This window comes from Anomaloglossus baeobatrachus, chromosome 3 (assembly GCF_048569485.1).
Source record: "Anomaloglossus baeobatrachus isolate aAnoBae1 chromosome 3, aAnoBae1.hap1, whole genome shotgun sequence".
In the NCBI taxonomy this organism is placed as follows: domain Eukaryota; kingdom Metazoa; phylum Chordata; class Amphibia; order Anura; family Aromobatidae; genus Anomaloglossus; species Anomaloglossus baeobatrachus.
In genome coordinates, this window is record NC_134355.1 from 347,384,411 (window position 1) to 347,400,675 (window position 16,265).

Genomic DNA, 16,265 nt, shown 5'->3' on the forward strand with positions numbered 1-16,265 from the left:
ATAGTGCAGAATGTTGTTTCTTCTCTCCAAAGCGTAACATAATCATTGTACATTGAGATAGCGCTAGTGCAATGACATGATCCTCCATATGTCCAGAGTTCTATCAGCAGGCATCAGAGGATCTGACTGCAATCACTTTTTCCAACAGGGATTTATTCTTATCTCGGACGCTCCTGACCTCTCAAGCAAAAAGAGAGGGACGGTCGTAGAACCATCACTTATACTTGTAGAACAATATATCCGTAAAATCCCAGAAGGAAGGGATTAGTCCTCCAAAAGGGGGATCCATGGAGCGGGAAACATGTAAAAGCCGTGGCCAAAGCCTGTAAATAAATCAACATAGAGAAACAAAAGAGACAACACACCAACATTAATAAAATGTTTTAAAAAGGACACCGAGGCATACTACTAAAATCCAAAGCATGATAAAGAGACTCAATTGAAGACTGGGTCAGGCAAAATTCATAAAAAGGGGGCAAATGACAATTTTTCATTAAGTCCCCCAGGTGCCATTGTACCCAGGGTAACAATCCACCTGCACTCGAGGCGCGACAATGCTTGTTGGTAATTGCCGCCCCTCGAGCCCAGATGTAACCTATCAATGGCCCGTACTCTAAGGGATGCAGGGTTGCAGTCATGATGCAACTTGTAGTGTCGAGGAATGGTCCTCAGGGACTGCAGATCATCCACCTCTCTTGCCCTAACATGCTCACGTGTACGCACGCGGAATTGGCGAGTAGTCAGGCCCACATATAATAAGTTGCAGCCACATTTGGCAAGGTAGATGACGTGATCAGTGTTGCAGGAGATGTAATGTCTAATGGTAAATTCCCTTGTCCCATCCGCCGATGAGAAAGAGAAAGCTCTTTCAATATTATCACATGATACGCATGAGCCACAGGGAAAACATCCCCATTTTGGTTTCCCGGTATTAAAGGGTAAGGTGTCCCGATGCACAAAGTGGCTATGTACCAGAATATCTCGCAGATTTTTACCTCTCCTTGCTGTCATGAGAGGACTGTCAGGGAGAGCTTTGGCTAGTGTTGGTTCGGTTTTCAGTATCGACCAGTGCTTATCCAGGGGCACGTTTTCCTCGGTCTCCACGGCTACCTATGGGTGAGTGCCTTGATGGGAGTGCTTCTAGTGAATTTTCACTTACTCCCTGGCCGGCTTTCCTCGTATTGATTTTGGCCCCTCTGAGCAATGGGAACTGAATTTCATTTGTGCCCGTCACCCTGGACATGTGCTGTAACGCCTCTTGTATTGCATATGATCCTTGCCAGTGTATAATGGGCAACTATGGCCTCCGTACAAATTACTCTGAGGAGCCTTCTGATGATATAAGTATACTCGCACCCCCCATATGGTCTGTGGATCCGTGTTTTTCATCTGTGACACTGCTTTAGCCTGATCAGGATTTATGTCCTTTGTAATGTGTATTCAATGTCACTTCTTTTGCTATGCACTATATTTAAATAAATATTTTTGATATTTTTGCAAAAGTTGATATATTGATTATTGACTCAGTGGTCCCTGATGTGACCCATGACTGCTTTGCCCCTGTTTCTCTTCGGTTGTGCTTATGTCTATTGGGTGCAGTCCTAATAATATGGTAAAATTGGTCGTACATCTTGTCCTTTCTTGTTTGATTTGATTTATATTATACTATGTGATGCTGCATTCCAAAATTAGTGGAAAAATCAGGGAATACTGGTATCAGGATTGTCACATCCACACATGACAATTCAGTGGACGCGGTGTCCATACAGAGTGTACCCTACATGGTGAAATCTGTGTCATAATGTAAGGTTTTTTCTTATAAATTAACAGAAATCATTCAGCCTATGAAATATACAGTAACAGGGAAATTGTGAAATGTCACTGCAGCCACGTCATGAAGACCAAGGCTAGTCGTGGAGAGGCAGCGCTGGAGTGGCACGTTAAAGGTAAAGTTCTAAGCATGTCTACTAAATGCTGAAGCCCTTTAAATGCACTGGCTCAAATTTTAAACATATTTTTATTAAAAATCTATTTTCCAATATAAAGAATTAAAATAAAATTTAACATGATCATTTTTATTTATCGTAAGCCACAGTGTCACATCATTAATCACCTCCGATGTCATAATGCATTATAGACAATTTCCTTTTAGCCATTCTTTTTAGCATTGTATGGGTATGTACATACGACATATTTTAGATGCCACCGTTCCCATATCATTTTTGAAACAGAATGCATTTCAATAAAATGTAAGTGGTGTTTTTCCTGAAACATGTTTTCTAATGCCTTTTTGGATGTCTATTATGGCAGTTTTTATGCCGGCATATTTTTTTTTACATTCTATATATAAAATAGTGGCGGTATCTAAGCAGAAGCCAACAGAAGAATGGACAAGTCAGGTCTTTAAGCAACTTCATGACTTTCAAATCCTTAAAGGGAACCTGTCATGTCCTGTATGCACTCAGAAGTAAGAGTGGTTCTGGGTGCATATTGCTAATCCCTGCCTAGCAGTCCCAACCTATAGTAGCATAGATAAAGGATTCTTTAGAAAAAGTATTTCTAAAGATCCATATGATATGCTAATGAGGCCAGTGACTAGTTGCAAGGGCGTTATTTCCCTTGGCTAGTCGGCGCCATTAACATGCTAAAGAATGCACAGCGTCAGAGGCATAGTTGGTCTCTCCTCTCTCCTGCCACAGCTGGTTTTTGGCTCAGTGTGCATGATGAGAATGACCCCAGACTTCCGGTCATGTGCACTATCCCAGTTTGAAGCCGGGACGTGTACAGCCGGCTTCATAGTACGCATGACCGGAAGTCCGGGACTTCTGATCATGCTCACTGAGCCGAAATCCAACAATGGAAAGGGTGGCAGCAAACAGCGGTGAGATACACCATACCTCTGACACTGCGCATTCATTAGCATGTCAGCACACCCCCAGGGGCGTGCTTACATGCTAAGGGGACCGACTAGCCAAGGGACTTTACGCCCTCACGACTAGTCCCTGGCCTCATTAACATATCATAAAGGATCTTTAGAAATACTTTTTCTAAAGATCCCTTTATCCATGCTACTATAGGCTGGGACAGTTAGGCAGGGATTAGCAATATGCACCTAGAACTGCTCGTGGTTCTGGGCGCATACAGGACCTGACAGGTTCCCTTTAAGTGGTTAGAAGTAAAAGACTGTGCAGCAAGTTCTTTTAACATTACTATGCATATGTTTATTCTTTTTTTATGTCTTTCTAGAGCTTATTTCAATAGTTTCCAGTTCCTTAAAATCCGCCTGAAAAAGACATTGTGTGCACATACCCAAGGTGCACATAATGGCACCATACAGAAAAACATATGCCTTGGCAGAAGAAACTGTTGAAAACAATAATATATGAACATTGGCCACTTGCCTGCTTCCCAGACAGCACAACTTGTGTGTAAACGCTCTTGTAACTAGCTTTCTTATGAATGAGACACCCCAGTGATATTCTCTGCCCAGGGCAGACCATCAAAGCATATGCCTCGGGGCTGTACTCTTGTGATATTTTCAATGTTCTGCTTCCCTTTGTGCTTATAAATTGGTTTCTCAGCTTTTTGCTGTAACAGTGTATCTGTCAATCAGCATCAGATATTGCTGACCAAATATGCACAATGTATTGTCTACATGTGTTTAGTAAAGAAGAAAGGAGGCAATGGAACAAATAATAAAAATATTCCCATTTAGGGTTTGGCAATATATTACATAGGAATATATACATACTAGAAGGTGGCCCGATTCTACGCATCGGGTATTCTAGAATTTACGTATTGTGTAGTTTATGTATGATTTTTGTTATATATATAGATGTTGTTGTGTGTAGTTACCAAGTGTTTGTGTAGGGCGCTGTACATGTTCTGGGTGTTGTCTGGGTGTAGCGGGGGGTGAGAGCGGTGTTGTTTGTGTGTTGCGTTGTGTGTGTTGCGTTGTTTGTGGAGCGCTGTGTGTCTGTAGCGTTGTGTGTGTTGCGCGGTTTGTGTGGGTGTGGGGTGTGTGTGTGTGTTTTGGTTGGAGGTATGTTTTGTGCAATGTGTGTGTTGTGCGGTATGTGCGTATATTTGTGTGTGCCGCGGTGTTTGTGTGTTGGGTGTTGTGTGAGTGTGGCGTTGTCTGTGTGTGTGGGTGTCAGTGTAGGGCGGTGTTTGTGGTTCCCAGTGTGTGTGTGGTGTGTTGTGCAGTGCGTGTGTGGCGGAGTGTGTGTTTTGGGGGGAGGTATGCACCCCCCATCGTGCTCCATCCCCCATGCTGCGCACCCCCCATCGTGCTCCATCCCCCATGCTGCGCACCCCCCATCGTGCTCCATCCCCCATGCTGCGCACCCCCCATCGTGATCCATCCCCCATGCTGCGCACCCCCCATCGTGCTCCATCCCCCATGCTGCACAACCCCCATCGTGCTCCATCCCCCATGCTGCGCACCCCCCATCGTGCTCCATCCCCTATGCTGCACACTCCCCATTGTGCTCCATCACCCATGCTGCGCACTCCCCATCGTGCTCCATCCCCCATGCTGCGCATTCCCCATTGTGCTCCATCCCCCATGCTGCGCACTCCCAAACGTGCTCCATCTCCATGCTGCGCACTCCCCATTGTGCTCCATCCCCCATGCTGCGCACTCCCCATCGTGCTCCATCCCCCATGCTGCGCATTCCCCATCGTGCTCCATCCCCCATGCTGCGCACTCCCAAACGTGCTCCATCCCCCATGCTGCGCACTCCCAAACGTGCTCCATCCCCCATGCTGCGCACTCCCCATCGTGCTCCATCCCCATACACGCACACACCCGATCGCATACACACACACACACATTGACGATATTGCACATACGCGCTCACACTCACAACATCCGGACATACCACATGCTTCTGGTCATGTGATCTTCTGGCAGGTCCTGGAAGGTCACTGAAGGCACAGTATCGCCGCCGAGAAGCAAGCAATATCACTGGAAGTTGTGAGTGTGTGGATGTGATCTGATGTGTGTGTGATCTGATGTGTGTGTGTGTGTCTGTTGTTATGTGTGTGCGTGTGTTTGTGTTCCGCCGCTGCAGGACGTGGATGCGATCTGATGTGTGTGTGAGGTGTGTGTGAGAGTGAGTGTGATCTGATGTGTGTGTGTGTGTCTGTTGTTATGTGTGTGCGTGTGTGTGTGTTCCGCCGCTGCAGGACCTTGATGCGCTCACCTGGGAGCCAGTGTACGCTGGAAACCATGCTACACAATATTACTCGATGTGTACCATGGTTACCAGCGTACCCCGCCCCCCGCTCGCCGGGAGCCCACACCAGCGTACACCGGCAACCCCAGCAATGCAAGGGTATGTGTCGGCTGGGTTGCCGGCGTACGCTGATGTGGGCTCCCGGGGGTACAGCACTCACCTGGGAGTCGGGGCTCCATGTCGGTTCGGGAAATGCATGCGGGGGGCGGGGCCAGAGCGAGTGTGCAATACGTGAGAGGGGCGGGGCGTGGCCGAGTGTCCAATGCGTGCAGGGGGCCGGGGCGAGAGGCCAATCCGTGTGGGGGACGGAGCCTGGGCGAGAGGCCAATCCGTGCGGGGGGCGGAGGCGAGGCGAGGCGAGTGGCCAATCCGTGCGGGGGGGAGGAGCCGAGGCGAGGCGAGCAGCCAATGAGACGCTTGTCTCGGTAAGGACAGAATTTTGGAGCAAGACAGACAGACAGACAGACAGACAGAATAAGGCAATTATATATATAGATAAGGTTTACTACTATCAGTGTAAAGACATTAACCATACGTGAGGTATCACACATGCCATTACTGATAATCTTATAAATATGGAGACTGTCTTAAAGAATTATTTAGGGCAATAACTTCAATTCTGTGAAGCAAATGTCTGCCATTTGTTGTTGAACTCCTCTTATAGACCATTATTACTACTTCAAATTGGGTAGTGAAGCTGTGACCTGACCCCTGAACTTTACCATTGATTTTACCTATCATTGACCTTGGCCTTTACTTTCTTTGGTACATATTAAAGTTGACTACTGAGCAATTTTGGCTTCTTCAAGGTCAAGTGTACAAAAGACCACCGTTTTACAATCATAACTTCATTTATATTGATTTGCCGTTCTCATTTTGTTAGGTTTGATCTACATACTGTAAGTTAAACTTTAGCCTTTGACCCATGAGTAGTCTATATGTATAAAATACGGCTTTAGGAAAGGGTTACTTTCTAAATTGATAACCTGGACAACATAAAATAATTAAGGCGTTATTTAATGTGGATGATTTCTTGGGAAAGTGAGTCCATTGAGGAACCGTTAGCTCTTCTAACACATCTGTTTTCTTAATACTTGTAGTCTGCATCTGTGGTTTTATATGGTACCACAGTAATGTTTGAGAGAAAAGTCGGAGGTAAATCTGCATTACAGTCATGGACAAAAGTTTTGAGAATGACACCAAAATTATATTTTCACATGATCTGTTGCCCTCTGGTTTTTAATTGTGTTTGTCTGATCTTTACATCACATACAGAAATATAATTGCAATCATATTATGAGTACCAAAAGGTTATATTGACAGAATGAGTTAATGCAGCAAGTCAATATTTGCAGTGTTGACCTTTCTTCTTCAGGACCTCTGCAATTCTCCCTGGCATGCTCTCAATCAACTTCTGGACCAAATCCTGACTGATAGCTGTCCATTCTTGCATAAGCAATGCTTGCATTTTGCCAGAATTTGTTGGTTTTTGTTTGTCCACCCGTCTCTTGATGATTGCCCACAAGTTCTCAATGGGATTAAGATCTGGGGAGTTTCCAGGCCATGGACCCAAAATCTCTATGTTTTGTTCCATGAGCCATTTAGTGATCACCTTTGCTTTATGGCAAGGTGCTCCATCATGCTGGAAAAGGCATTGTTGGGCGCCAAACTGCTCTTGGACAGTTGGGAGAAGTTGCTCTTGGAGGACATTCTGGTACCATTCTTTATTCATGGCTGTGTTTTTAGGCAAGACTGTGAGTGAGCCAATTCCCTTGGCTGAGAAGCAACCCCACACATGAATCGTTTCAGGATGCTTAACAGTTGGCATGAGACAAGACTGGTGGTAGCGCTCACCTCTTCTTCTCCTAATAAGCTGTTTTCCAGATGTCCCAAACAATCGAAAAGGGGATTCATCTGAGAAAATGACTTTACCCCAGTCCTCAGCAGTCCATTCCCTGTACCTTTTGCAGAATATCAGTCGGTCCCTGATGTTTTTTCTGGAGAGAAGTGGCTTCTTTGCTGCCCTCCTTGAAACCAGGCCTTGCTCAAAGAGTATCTGCCTCACAGTGCGTGCAGAAGCACTCACACCAGCCTGCTGCCATTGCTGAGCTAGCTCGGCACTGCTGGTAGTCCGGTCCCGCAGCTGAAACAGTTTTAAGATACAGTCCTGGCATTTGCTGGTCCTTCTTGGGTGCCCTGGAGCCTTTTTGGCAACAATGGAGGCTCTTTCCTTGAAGTTCTTGATGATGCGATAGATTGTTAACTGAGGTGCAATCTTTGTAGCTGCGATACTCTTCCCTGTTAAGCCATTTTTGTGCAGAGCAATGATGGCTGCACGTGTTTCTTTAGAGATAACCATGGTTAACTGAAGAGAAACAATGATACCAAGCACCAGCCTCCTTTTAAAGTGTCCAGTGGTGTCATTCTTACTTAATCATGACTGATTGATCGCCAGCCCTGTCCTCATCAACACCCACACCTGTGTTAATGGAACAATCACTAAAACAATGTTAGCTGCTCCTTTTAAGGCAGGAATGCAATGATGTTGAAATGTGTTTTGGGGGTTAAAGTTCATTTTCTTAGCCAATATTGACTTTGCAAGAAATTGCTGTTAAGCTGATCACTCTTTATGACATTCTGGAGTATATGCAAATTGCCATTAGAAAAACTTAAGCAGTAGACTTTGTAAAAATTAATATTTGTAGCATTCGCAAAACTTTTGGCCATGACTGTACATTTACACAACCATATTATTGATCTGAGTCCTGTCCTTGGAAAAAAGTGACCTCTCACCGTCAGTATTAGGACCAATGTTATTCAGTTGGGCTGTTCTGATGACCATTTTTTTAACACAATGTCCACGTAAAAAAAAACACAACATGCAATATTTTCTTCTGTATTTCGGAAAAGACCTACTCAAGTATATAGCAGAGCAAAAAGAAGCGGATTCCTCCCGGATCAATCGTATGAAATCCAATTTTTACAAATACACTGAAATTATTAACATAGGAAACATTAATTTGGTTGCATTAATTATATTCACTGTTTATGCATAAAAACAAATACCATACAGACTGCATATGGATGACAATCATGACAGCACAGATACAAAAAAAATTGTCTGTTTTGTTCTGGACAAAGATCAAATAATTTTTTTTAAGTTGTGCTTGTATTGTAATAGGATTCCACCATTGTAACATGTCAATTTGTAAAATATTGTTTTTTTGCAGCATTAGTTTTACTTTTGAATAATACCATCCATTTTATCATGTAAAGTAGAGGAAAAGAGGGAAAAAAATTCCAAATATGGTGAGATATCAAGAAAAAGCACAATTCTGCAATAGTTTCCTGGGTTTTCTATTTCCAGCGTTCATTTTACAGTAAAAATGATCTAGCAATATGATTCTCCAGGTCAGTACGATTACAGCGATACAAAACATGCAAAGTTTTTGTTTTATTTAAGTGGTGAAAAAAAAATTCAAAAATTTGGAAAAACAAAATGTGCTTGTTGCGATTTTCTGAGAGCCACAATGTTTTCAACTTTTGAGAGATAGAGCTATTTGACTGCTTGTTTTTTGCGTCCGGAGCTGATGATTTTGTGGATACTATTTTGGGATATATACGTTGCTTGGATCGCCTTCTCATACTTTTTTTTCACTGTTGTGGTGGCTGAATAAACGCAGTTCTGGCATTTTAAATTGGATAGTTCAGATTTTTATGAATGTAGCAATACCAAATGTGTATTTTTACATTTCTTAATTTTGAATGCTTTTGTCACTACTATCCGAGAGGCGAAACATATTAAATTTTTCAGGATATTGGGCTGCGTGAGGGCTTTTATTTTTGTGCCCAATGCCAATGTTTTAATGACATCATTTTCAGTATATATGTTATTTTGATTGCCTGTTATTATGTGATGCCCTGAAGTATTCAGGTCGTCACAGGGTCCTGCATGCTCTTTCTCTTAGTGCAGGATTCAACCCCCCATGGTTCTGGGTCTCCATCCTGCAATACTGCCTCCACCAGCATTCACAAATCCTAGATACACCTTGCACCACATCCTGTCAGGCACACCAGTGGGTTGCTTAAGCAGGAATAGGACCGCCCAACTGGGGGTCAGACAGGGAGGTGGGAGGTGTCAAGTCAGTTCAGTGGTAGCCCTCGAGCTGTGAGGAGCTCTGAGGAAGCTGGGAGTTGTAGCTCCCAGGGGAGTAGTAGACTAGGTCGCAGACTGTGGTCTGGAACTAGAGTCGTCGGACCCCCGGTCGCAGGGGATTGAGGCTAGCTGCCTGGGACCTGTTTTGGAGGACGGTTAGCAGCCTGGGCCTAATCACCTGTCCGGGACCGAAGGCACGTCGGTGTACATGGACCCTAGGTTAGGGAGAAGCTTCAGGCGACTCGGCAATTAACCTGCGGAGGACAGGGCCTTTATGGACTGTTCCCATGAAGCTCAGAGATCGGGAGCACTAGCGCAGCGAGGGGGATAGGGCTTTCCCAAATAAGTGGCCCGCTGAAATCACAAGCATGAGCCCCTGAGAGCAGGCTCCCTCACTTAGCCATAGTGGGGAGCGGAGCCTGGAAAGCTCCAAGCTAACGGGCCACAAAGGACACTCTAAATTTGTGCCAGGAGGCAGGTCACGGACCACTAGGCAGTGCTGCAGGGGACAGGACCCGGACGAGCTCCCCTCAGGAGACAGCGGCAGTCAGAGACTTGGCTTACCCTGTTGTTAGCGTATGCTTCATTGCTGAGTGAGTACCCGACTGACCCCTGCACTGCACCCCTTATCACCATCCAGAGTCCCGGGGTCTACCCCTACCCGTGGAGGGTAACGTCATCTTGCTGCCCCACTCCATCACCCCAAGGTACTCCCAATGGCAGCGGCGGTACTCCCAATTACCGTACACCACGGGTTGCGTCACGAACTATACGAATTCCCGTGTAAATACCCCCTTTTCCATTTGAGTGTGGCCCCTAGCCCCCGGGTCCGGAGACCCTCGAGCCACGAGTAATCACCACTCCTGCATCCGAGCGGTTGGATCCGCTGCAGAGGTGGCACAATTACATTTTTTTTTGTTGCAGCTGCTGAAAAACTATAATTCTGGGGTTTAGATTTTTTCTTGTTACATCGTTTACAGATCAGATTAATTTTTTATATTTTGATATATTGGGATTTTACAAATGCAGAGATAACAAATATGTGCATAAGTGAATTTAACTTATATACATTTCTTTTTCATATTTTTCAAAACATTTTATTTTAATTGCATTTGTTAGTACCCTTAGGGAACTTGACCCTGTGATCAACCAACCATAGTACTGCCATATATAGCAAAAATCATGGCCTTCTATTTATTGCATCTCGAGCTGACATTTTTACTTGTACCATTTTTGCGCAGATGCTACATTTTTATCGCCTGTTATTTGATTTTGCGCAAAAGTTGTGGCGACAAAAAAATGCCATTTTGGCGTTTGGAATTGTTTTGCCGCTACGCAGTTTACTAATCAGATTAATTGATTTTATATTTTGATAGATCGGGTGTTTCTGAACGCAGCGATACCAAATGTGTGTATATTTTTTATTTTTTTAACCCTTTCATTTTCAATGGGGCGAAGAGGGGTCATTTGAACTTTTACGTTTTTTTAAAAAAATTTTAAAACTTTTTTTTTTATTTTACTAGTCCCCATAGGGGGCTATAGCGATCAGCAATCCGATTGCTCTGCCCTATCTGCTGATCACAGCTACGCAGCTGTAAACAGCAGATACTTTCACTTTCTGCTTCACTCGGCTGCGGGCCGAGTGAAACTGAAAGTAGTTCATGTCTAGTACAGGAGTCATCACATGACCCTGTGCTACCATGACAACTACCAGAAGTCACGTGATCACGTTACGTGACTTCCGGTATTGGGCGGTAAGTAAAAGTTTACCGCTGATGCCATAATAATGGCGCTGTCACATATTGAAAGCGCCATTTAACAGGTTAAACAGCACGAGCAGATAACGATTCTGCTTGTGCCTAGCAGGCACACATCTCAGCTGTGAAAATCAGCTGAGATGTGTGCAGATCGCAGCATGCTGCCAGCAGCAGACCGCGGGCAGTAACATTATGACCGCTAGGATGTAATATTACTGCCCGCGGTCGTTAAGGGGTTAATTTTCAAGGGGGCAAAAGGGGGGTGATTTAAACTTTTAGGTTTTTTTATTTTTTAAAATTTTTTAAAACTTTTTTAAACTTTTTTTTATTTTACTAGGTCCCCTAGGGGACCATATTGATCAGCAATCTGATCGCTCTGCAATATCTACTGATCACAGCTACACAGCTGTGAACAGCAGATATACTAATTTCCTGTTTCACCCAGCTCTGGGCCGAGTGAAAACAGTAAGTGAGTCATGTGAGCTACAGAAGTCATCACATGACCCTGTGCTACCATGACAACCACCGGAAGTCACATGATCACGTGACTTCCGGCTTCGGCGGTATGTATATGTTTACAGCGCTCACGTTTATAATGGCTCTGTCACTTATTGACAGCGCCATTTAAGGGGTTAAACAGCACAGGCGGATAACGATTCCGCTCTTGCCTGGCAGGCACACATCTCAGTTGTATAAATCAGCTGAGATGTGCGCCGATCTCCCGCTGCTGTTACCGGCATCAGCGTAAGATTAACCCTATGACCGCTAGGATGTAATTTTACCACCCGCGGTCGTTAAGGGGTTGAAATGCTAGTACTATTGCGCTGTACACAGTTGGACTATTATGCTCAATTTAAATAGATAGTTGTTATGATCAACTATTATCTTATTGGGAAACTTATATGTATGTAGCATTACGGTTGCTAGACAATGAGATGTCTGCTTCATGAGGCCTTATAAACTGAGAACTCTGTTATATGTGTACATTATGATGGTGACAGTGGAGCCATATAGCATTAACAATGAAAAAAAGTTACTAGGGCTTAGTGGCAGCTGTGAGCTGTCATTAATCCCTTAGTTTACCCCGATTGCCACTGCACCAGGGCAATCGGGAGGAGTCAGATAAAGTACCGGAATTGTCACATTTAATGGGTGCAACACTTCTAGACAGCTGCAGGCTGTCATTTTTAGGCTGGGGAGAGCTCAATAGCCATAGGTCTCCCCAGCCTCAGAATACTAATCCCCAGCTGTCGGCTTTATCATGGCTGGGTATCAAAATTGGGAGGACCGCACACCATTTGTTAAAATTATTTATTTAAATAATTTAAAAAAAGATGCATGTGATTCCTCTTATTTTGATACACAACCAAGATAAGCACCCAGCTGGGGGCTGCAGCCTGTACCCGTATGCTTTATCTGTGCTCGGCATTATAATATGGGGGGACTCCAAACAATTTTTTTACTTATTTATTTTAACACCACTAAAGAGACGCAGACAAGTGTGTTTGATTCCAAGCAATAACACACGTGGTCACACAGGGTGGGGGCGCAGTCTGACTGCAATCAATCACAGATGCTGGGACTGCTGGTGGGTGGGGGAAGCAGTGAATATGTATGAGTGCAATGAGCGGCCCTGGATGTAGTGTTACAGCCACGCAGGAGACTTGGTATGTATAATGCTCCTGCGTTATTATTTTCTATTTTCGTTCTTTTTCTTTTTTTTTAACTATTTGGATGGCCAAATCCGAATAGTTACACAGAGTTCCCTGAGAACTCAGTGTTTGAGGTCAGTGCATGGATACTAGGTATTTTACAATCTAGGTTCACCCATGATTAGTTCTGACACTGTTACAGGCCAATTTATTTTTTCATGAGGAGAGCATTGCCACTCCCTACCACCCACAGCACTGAATCAAAGGCTGCTGTGTATGTAAGTATATATACAGTAGTGTAACAATCACTACCCTAAGGGGCAGGGAAAGTTGACGAGAGGTTGGGGAAGAACTTATTTTGGATATACTTGACTATGTACGTGCTGTATTTCTTAGTGCACTTACTATCAAAAAAGCATCATTTTGCCCAGTTCAGACTAAAAATCTATAGTGGGAGTATGTTGCCATTAAAAATGGTAGCATATCAGGCAAATAGTCCAGATTGGGTTGCGTATGGTATTGTAGCTTACTCCATTTACTTTGGCTAAGATGCAGTATTAGTCACAGTCCATGCATAATTTGTAGAAAAGGTGACCCTTTGGTAGAAAGTATTGGCCCCAAGTCAACAGTATCTTTTAAATTTCTTGACTTATGTGGACCAAGGGGCATCCAGGATACCGGATATAAACTTTCCTCCATGTTGCCTGCATATTCTATGAATTTCCAATAGACATTCACATTTTCCTGTGCTAAGTTAAAGTCTATTATAAACTAGCATTTTATTACTTTACACATTTAGCAAGGATATTCTTTTAGTATCTCACCATGACAAATGGAAATGATTTGCTTATCCCAAATTTCTGAAATAAAATGACACCTTCACAAATGCTATAGATGGAGTAATTAGTTGCAGTTACAGTTTAGACTTCAGAAAATAAGGTTAGAGCCATTGTTTTTTCCAGACTTAAAAACCATTACTAACTGACTTACTAAATAACTGAAGGCTAAAATTGTATTAGCAACACAGTCCTCTGCTGCACAGTGCAGTGTAAAATTGGCATTTGCTATAATATTATTTTGTGGAACGTGATAAAAGTTGTAGCTAATTGGTTTGGATCAATGCGTTTACAACGTTTCAACGAAATTAAATTTCAATTAAAAACAGAAAAGACTTTAGACACTGGGACTGATAAGGCATTGCCACATCTCCATCTGGTACGGACTCAATGACTGTTTAAAATGCTGGATGCCAGTTTGAGAGACACATTTGATAAGCGGCCAAGGTCCACTGGAGGTAAAACAATGTCCACCCTTTTTACAAGGGTTCATTGTTCCAAAACAATAAAGCTCTCTGGCTTATTTGAATGTCAACAATTCAGGCAATTTGATGTTCGGAGCCATCAAATAGAATATTTTGTGTACCAGTTTATTATTTCAGTGGCAGTTATTTGCATCATTCATACTAAAGGATGTTTGCTAATGAGTGCTTGGCTGCCGAAAATTCCTGCGAGGCTGAATGCTCTTTGTGCTCACAAAAGGGTCCAAATCACTGGAGAGAGACCGACTGGACAAATCATTCATCTATGCAAATGCCAGCCGAAATGGTCAGATGCATTTATTACCCTCCTCATTATAGTAAACAAGGGAAGAATCGTGACTGGCAGTTATCAACTTGCCCTACGGTATGATTTGTTCTTCTACCACTATTTAAATGAGAAGAAAAAAGGCATGCCGCTGGGGACTATATTGGTTTGTAAAAGAGTAAATGTCACATAGACCTATGCTTAAAGACTTTTGATTGACAAATGTTTTACTTGACATATCAAACATTGGTGTTTTCCATATCAAATACACTGTATTTATTAAAAAAAAATCTTAACCCTTTGTTGGATGGTAAAAATGAAGCCTCAAAGACAATATACCATAGGCAATATAATTGTGATCCAAAAAAAATGCACTAACTAGCTTTAGCTAAAACAATGAGTAAGCTATACACATTTCCAATAAAACAAGGTAGAGGCGTTTGTAAAAAAAAAGTTTCATTATTAATTTTATCCCAGTTTATAAGGGATGGAAACCTCATGTGTTCCCTTTTACATAAAAAGACAGTTATCTTATGCTGTGTTAAGGTCATAAATACAGTATATAATGGTTATATGTTAAATTAGTCTGTTACTTGATGCTATATCCTGTACTATTTGATGATCTTTGGTTACTGGACTGGTGAGGTGCGGTTTTTGGTGGTGACGTCTGTCCTGTAAGGCTGGGGCCACACGGGGACTACTGCAATCCACTTGCATGACACTCGGCTCGTGCTGGCAGTACAGCAGAGCCGAGTGTCAGGCGTGTGTCCTTGCAACTGAGGTCCGTTCGTACAAGCAGACCTCAGCTGCGGGGGGCGGGCCGGCACTCAGGAGGGGAGGGAGGGATTTCTCTCCCTCTCTCCTGCGTAGCCGGCTATTGCCATTCTCGCACTGCACTAGCGGTACACCGGTGTACCGCGAGTGCAGTGCGTTTTTTCTCCCGCCCCATTCACTTGAATGGGTGCGAGAGAAAGAGTCTCGGCTTACAATCGCAGCATGCTGCGATTGTTTTCTCGGTCCGATTAGGGCTGAGAAAATAATCGCTCATGTGCGCTGACACACAGACTAGAATTGGTCCGAGGGGAATGCGATGTTTTATCGCACTCCACTCGCACTATTTTTCTCGCCGTGTGGCTTAGGCCTAATAGTGACTGCCAGCTAGAAGGAAGTGCTAGTATTGATGCTGGTAGAGAAGAACAAACTGGAATGTGACCCACTGTTATCTAAATGTAATCGGACATCCCCATATATTAAAACTTAGGCTGTAATATGTAGTATGGCCACCATATCTTGGTGTTGTAAAAGGAATCAGGAGGAAGTAATAAATCAAGGTATAAACGATGAAAAAATGGGGAGCCTGATGGCATAAATGAAGAAAGTAATAACACATAGATAGCGTACCATGTAGTCTTTTAAGCTGCTTTTGTTATAAAGTGCACATAAGTACAGGAGGTTAGGGGGAAACAGAATCCCATACAGGAGAGGTATACCCACATGGACAGCATAAAGGGTCACATATACAAAGTAGTAAGGAACATACCGTAGTCCTAATAAATAGGAGACCCTTATATATTGACAAAATGGTATCTAGTATAACATATAGGGTTATAAATACAAAATAGTGAGGATCACAGTCCAAGTAAAAATAAACAAACCAAAAACCCTCATATTTTAACAATAGTAGACAGAGGAGGTCACATCAGGGCCATTCACTTACAGAGAGCATCAGATACAAAAAGCATGTGTACAAAAACATTAATAGTGAATAGGCACCTGGAGACCATACCTACTGTCAAATACCAGAGGCACACCAATACTAGAGCATGGGACAGGTCTACTATTGTTAATATATGAGGGGTTTTTTTTTTTTACTTGGA